Raw genomic sequence first — 7389 nt, 5'->3', positions numbered from 1 at the left:
TTCATGGTCTGTGTGTACCTGTCACGCCCACTCAATAACTTTTTCATTCTCCTGTCTGCATAAATGGTTCGGATCTTCAGTAAGTGTTTACCCCCCCTGGTCATCTGGTACACCACACGTATACCAACGCGTATAAGTGTACGCATTCTTCCTGTTACATGCGGCTTGATTATTTCCTAGCTGCTCGCAAGCACCCTCCACAGAAGTATGACGCTCTCCCCCAATTGTCCTTATTGTGTTCTCTCGAAGTCAGGCGCGTCTACACAGAGATTGCAGCTGCATAGCACTTCGGATATCATTTGCTCCTGACCGCGAGTTTCGTGCACGATTGTGCACGGAACGCCGCAACGAGGAGCAGTGTGCCCGTGTCTGTGAGACGCCACTTACGGAAGCGGCTGGAAGCGGCAGCAGCAGCCGCGCGGCCGGCGATGGCAGTCTTGGTTGCCGCTTGCTTAGCGCGCGCGCGCGCACACACACACACACACACACACACACACACACACACACACACACACACACACACACACACACACACACACACACACACACACACACACACACACACACACACACACACACACACACACACACACACACACACACACACACACACACACACACACACACACACACGCGCGCACACACGCACACATGCACACACACACACACGCACAGACGCACACACACACACACACACACACACACACACACACACACACACACACACACACACACACACACACACACACACACACACACACACACACACACACACACACACACACACACACACACACACACACACACACACACACACAACAACAATTCATTTGTTTCAGCGGGAGATCCGGTAAGAAGGAGAAAGTGGAGGAAATACTGGGTGCTTTCATTTCCTCGCTTACCTTTACGTCGAGTTCCGTGATTGTTAGCGCTAGAACAAATTTCCAGTTGTAAAGGCAACATTGCAGAAAGGGTAAGAAAGGCAAAGAAAACGAATACGGTCAAGATAAGAGTAGCGGTAATATTGGCCATAAATGTGATTTTCTGGTATGCCACTCACTACTGGGGCATGCCACTGTCAGATACCGTTTTTATCGGACAGATACTACTGTTAGATACTGTTTTTATCTTACGGTTGATCTGAATGATTCAAGATTCGCCAAAACTTGCGGGGATTGTTTGCGAACATGTGTGAAAAGGAATGCTGCAGGAAAACAGCTTCGGAAAAACGTGTTTCTATATTAGGAAGCCTTTTTATGCGTGCGTTGTGCCACAATTCTTTTATATAGGGTGTAATGGCGCGTAAAGGAATGTTTTTTTCCGATCGTAAATTTTTGCAATGAAAATGCTAAGGATAGTTTCAGTGGCTTCGATATAAAAATCTGATAGAAATACATCGAGAAATGAAGAATGTTCTGCAGTGGTGGCCTGCAAGTCATCGCTGTTGCAATCACGTATTTGCTTGACATCCTTGTCCGCTTCGTTAGTTTGAATGCCGAAGCAAAACGAAATTAGCAAGCGGTCCCTTAGGCCGGCCAAGTAGGTCAAGTTTTAAGCCAGATCCGGATGGGAAGTTAATACTAAATGTGCGTTGGCAGCTGAGAAGTTGAAAAAAAAGTGAACAGACGTTCAAGAACCCACTGTACTGCAACGAAGATAATGTTTTAGAAGTTACATCTGAAGACCAAGGGAGGACAGGGAAGCTAAAATTGCCTTGAAACGATATGGGCGCTGCTGGAAGTTAGATAACATAGTTAAACACATTATGCAGCTCTGATGCGAAGTTCAAAGAGTAATTTGGAGGTCGATAGCATAAAATGGTTTTATGGTCACCTTCAAGTCTAATGTGGCAGGACTGATTGGTTTTTAGATAAAGCTGACACGACACCCACCAACGCCTGATCGCACGTTGTGATCGCACTGCTAAACTCTAAGCTGGGACGATTGAGCAAATACCTTACTGTTATCTAGGCAGGTTGTAATGAGGCCAGGTTTCTGGTTTCTGCTATTGTGATGTCAGCAGCACACTGGTTGCGCCACCTAACAGAATGGCTTTGCGCGATGGCGGTAAAGGCAGCGCACTTGCCCACGTGTCATGCTGTAGGTTTCCTGCTTCTTCGCTCACCAAAATATCCGTTGAGGCTAGGGGAAGGGGACAGCTCTGTGCACTTTCGCAGAGGATTGGGCTCGCAGTTTCTTAAAGGAATGTGTTCCAGGTTTGAAGACGTAGCAGGTGTTATTAACGACCAGCATGTTATGTAGAAAGCGGGAACTTGATTACTAAGGTCGGCTTTTCACCAATAGCGATGTTTCTTGCGTGCCAGATGTGTGACTGGGGAAAAAGTTCCCCGAGATGAAATTTTTTTCGCTAATTAGCTACGCACAGAGGTCAAATACGTTCGCCTTGTATCCGAAAGAGGAAAATTTGATAATAGGGCAACAATTTGATGGTGAATAAGTGCAAGGTCGATTGGCGCGTTAAACGAGGTGATTTTTACCTTTACAGATTTATATTTTAATGACTGCGAGAGATACGTCGATGTTTTATATTGAGCTGGGCAGCACAGCGCAGCAAAGCACACAATGTGTACCTCATATGAATTAATAAGCAAACGATGAACTAACTGAAATTAACTAATAGCCTTTTTATTTTCAATTTTAGGGGGCACGATCATCTTCTGAAACTGATGGCCGTCAACACCCAAGGTGATCTGTGTTTATTTTCTTAATAGTAAAAATGGTGTTAGATATCTAATCTCAGAAATATGCTTTTGAAAGCTCGTTGAGCTGCCTTTCCCGTATTGCATATCACAAAAATGGCACATCTCGCCCTTCTTGCTCATCAAATACAGACGCGCTTGGTGTATTTGATGATGCAGGAGTAGCTGTCCTGATTTCGACAGCGATACGACACTCAGCGACACCATTTCACATTTAAGTAGCGCGGGAAAGCCAACTCAACAATCTTTAAAGCTAGCATTTTTGGCGTTCTATATTTCAAAAAACACTGCCAAAATTTAATAACAACAGTCACCTTCCATCTTAACGGCCATCAATTTCGCAATACAATCGTTCCCTTTAAAATAAAACTAAAAAGTTTATTACCCAATTGAAGTTAGTTAAACGTCTAATTACTGATTCACATGATGTGCACAATGTCTGTCTTGCAGTACAATCCACCTAAACAGAGCGCACCGGCGCATCACTCAGGTTTAAAATAAAAATCTGTTACACTAAAAAAAACATCCTGTATACCATTCGCCGCGGAGGCTGAGTGGTTATGGCGCTCCGCTGCTGGCCCAAAAGACGCAGGTTCTATCCCGGCCGCGGTGGTGGAATTTCGATGGAGGCGAAATTATAGAGGCCCGTGTACTGTGCGTTGTCAGTGCACGTTAAAAAACCCCAGGTGGTAGAAACTCCCGCAGCCCTTCACTACGGCGTCTTTAATAGCTCGGGACGTTAAACCTCCATAAACTAAACCAAACCGTCCTGTATACCTAGGTACTCGCGTGGATTCGCTGCAGAGTGCGTTTGAAAACGAAGTGCTTTCTTTCCTAGTTTCATGCTTCGCCTGCATCAGGAATACAACGTAGAATGAAACCATTTCTGCTAACTGGCTTTCCAGATCATTTAAACAAGACTGGAGTGCTGCCTAGACCACTGTCAAATATTTAGCTTCCTCCTGAATCGAAGATAGCCAGGCTCAATGAGATTAGGAATATTTTTTCGATTCAAGAACGTCGAGGCGATTGAAAACACCTAAAATTTTGAGTTCATGTCTTTGACCTTACCGTATGCGCATAGCTGGGTCTGGCCTTTAGCAATGCTAAGGTCTTGTCTTTGATTCGTGTAAACATTGTCAATTTAGCTTTGGTCCCTACAGGATAGTCCTTCGTTTCTGACTTCGAACTGCCAGGGCGAGTCCTGGGTGGGCCGAGGTTGGTTTGAATGTTTGAATGTCACGTCAACGCATTCGCTGAAAGTTAAGAATAACACTTGTGGACATAGGCGCAGAAAGAGAAACGGATTCACCGATTTCCTGGCGTAAAGCATATGCATTCTTTCTACTGACCTGCGGATGATACAGCTGAATGATTGGTAAACCATGTATTGATGCACTCAGTCTTTTTTGTAGCCTCTCGAAGTAATGGCGCGATAGCGTTGAAGGCCCATTGTTCAGAAAGTCTGTTGTCGGCGCTGTCGGCGTCGTAGTCGGCATTGTGGGCGAAAAATCACGAGCACGACTCTTGCAGGTGGTGCCCAGAGAGCGACCCGGGATTCAGGTAGGCCAACTAGCTCATGTGACCTTGCACTGCCGTCACAAGTTGGGCATGGGATAGCGAGAAAACTGGCCATCGTGGCAGCTGGCAGTTAAATTGATGATTTGTCGTTCGGAAAGATCAACCTGGGGCGCACACGAGGCCCGCCGCTTGGAACACCTGCCATCGCATGGCAGTGACGCATCGCTCAACCGCTGCACCACACTCCAAGGAGGGGCGTAAGGACTGCCAGGGATCTATGAATGTAGACAATGACCTCCTGCATATATGGGGAATTAACCCAATGCGCTATCCTCTAATTCTTATTAAAATTCAGTTATATCTGCACTTTGAACACCTTTTGACGAGTGAACATTCCCCCCGTAGATAAGAGCTCACAGAGTGCTTATATGTTATTGAAGGAATGATGAGACGACTGATGCGTTCTTTAGATTTAATAATTTGCAACACAATCTACAACTACATCAAATTCACAAATATCGAGAAACTATCGAAAAACAAAACCGAAACTGTCGTCGCTCCTTTCCATGGCGTAGCAGAACACGCCGAGCTCGCGCAGTACGCCCATGAACTATCAGGTTCAGCCGTCTGTGTAGTCGAGAAAAAAGAGAAGGAGGGCGGGGAATCAACCAGGGAGACACAGACAACAGTCCCTTAGAAATTGCGTTAAAAGCAGCAAATTGGCCGCTAGTGACCTGTGATGCCTGCGTGGTGTCATGCAAAAGGGAAGACACTTAGGTATAGCTCCGTTCAGATTAAGGCGTGCACCCTGAGAAATTACGGCTGCTCCTTCAGTGACACTCAACCCTAATGCGACAACGGAACTGCATTCGCCAATCGCAGTGTCGGATGCAGCACTTTGTGGCCACGCAAAACGACAGTCACGGCTATATAGTATGCGAGTATAAGACATCTGCGCAGATACTGTGAAGAGCGCAGGTGCGCTTACGCCTTACCGGACATAAAGAAACGTGCAACGGACAGCGGTATACGTACACTGACCCATAGGGCGCATGCGCCCTGGTTCCTCGACAGCTTTGAATAACACAGGCCACGCGCGTTCGCTCGATCAGAGTAGGGATTCTCAGAAACCTGCTTACTCTTCGAATGCTTACTTCCACTCGCAGTGTAGAAGACTCTCCCTTCCACCCGCCTATATTCCCAATCGCGCCTTAGCGATCGTCGTCTTTTTCACTGTATGCCTGCGGTTCCGCGCTAAGCCTATCTATAGAAACACCATGGAAAGCCCAGAGCAATTCAGCGGGAAAGCGCTGGAAGATGGGTGTAGTGAGGAAGGAGACCGACCCCTTTCGCACCCATCACTTGCTAAGGGAACGACCGTCCAAGCTTCAATATGTGTGGGCGTGTCCGTGGCAGGGAAAGGAATAAGCGCGATACGTAAGCTTTTGACCAATTTGCTTGTTTTCCTTTTATTTAAATCTAATTAGACCGTCGTTTTCTTTCATTATTATGGCGCGACTTCCTCTCCACTGGCACTCGCCAATTATGAAGTGAGACCAGCAACCTTTGCGACTCCAGCACGACAGCAGTGATCACATCCCAGAAACCTGCGCGCATAACCCTTTTGACACCTAAGCGAAAGAAGAACCCACAAGAAATATCTAGAAATGGCTGGCCCGTGTTCACAACTACAGCCGCAGGGCGAGGATAGCTGGCTAATTCTTTATATTGTGCGCGCGTTTTACTTGTATGAAACACCAGTAGTTGAAGATATGGAGGGACCAGTCCTTAATAATTATTGCTGGTTAGTTTCTTATTTCGCTGTCAAATACGCCGCAGAGAGCAGTCGCGCCGCGCTTAAACCACGGTATCCACACTGGTCTACTCAAATGGTTCGCGCGCTTGAGTGGCCCTTCGATAGAGCCCTGAGACTTCTCTCGGCAAAATAGCCTTGCAATGAGAAACGTATAAAGCCCCTGAAAGTTTTCAACGGTGTTTGCTCAGTGTGCTACACACGTAAAAAACGGGAACGAGCACGGATTTTCAGCAGCTTGCAAATGGCCAAATTGTGTGGCGATTAAAAATCTTGCATGGGCTAGTTGGTACACCAGATTTACAACAGAAGAGAAATGAGGCACACAAAACGACGCAAGAAACCCGCCTTTTTGAAGGCAACTGAGCCGTGTCACACTTTAAAGCACCCATAAAACGCAGGCTCATGGAGCCAAACGCACAGTACATCACGAAAATCTGTGGTGATTTGCGCGATTTGTAAGGATTCTGCAAGAAAACCGCTCCCGCGTTTCGAAAGCACACTGCGCGAGTTATTCTGCACATTGGAAAATATGTGAGAAGGGTGGTGGTGGTAGTGGTTTTATTAAAAATAATAGTAAAAAGGAAGGAAAAGATTTTTCTAGCCCCGGAATCTGCCATCGATACTGAAGCACCTGAGCTGGGGCAGCAGAAATAAAGGATAGCAGGCAGAATGGAGAAATGAAATGAAAGAGGTGAGGGGACAGGAAGAGAGGATAGGGGGAGAAGTAATATGTACAAACTATTTACACGATGAGAAATGTGTCCAGGTTGTGTGCGTGATTAATTCATTTTAGAGGAATTAAATCACACACGCGCACAGCACTGTGTTGGTTACAACTGGAGTGGGGCGTCCAGTTATTATTCGTTCAAGGTAGAACTCGCGGAGCGTTCGGTCACTGTGAGAAGAGAAAAAAGGCGAAAAGAAGTTGAAGGAGATTGAATTTGGTCAGATGTTGGGGAGCAGCGCTTCGGACCTCTCCATGATTTCAACGGAGCCACTGACACCGTGGTAGCAGGCTTCGCCGCGTTTAAAAACGTTTTTAGTTTTGCACGTCTGCAGTGAAAGCTTCGCACACAACCTAAATGTTTCTTGAGTAGTTGGCTTCTGTGCAGTGCACTTGTGTAGTTAGGTGAACGGGGATATGCTTGATTCATAACTACCGGCTACTGTTGCAGTAATCCGAGTATGAACTGAGCGTATAGGCGCCATCACGAGCCACCAAGGCGCCCAACCGGGCTGTCTCGTGTGAAACGTCAAAAGAGGTCTGCCACTGCAGACCGCTCGGCTGCCAGTGCCAATCAGCTTTCACTAATTAATGCGTTAAGCCGGTAA

The sequence above is a fragment of the Amblyomma americanum genome, chromosome 1 (assembly GCF_052857255.1).
Source record: "Amblyomma americanum isolate KBUSLIRL-KWMA chromosome 1, ASM5285725v1, whole genome shotgun sequence".
In the NCBI taxonomy this organism is placed as follows: Eukaryota; Metazoa; Arthropoda; class Arachnida; order Ixodida; family Ixodidae; genus Amblyomma; species Amblyomma americanum.
Note: the sequence above shows the minus strand (reverse complement) of the source record.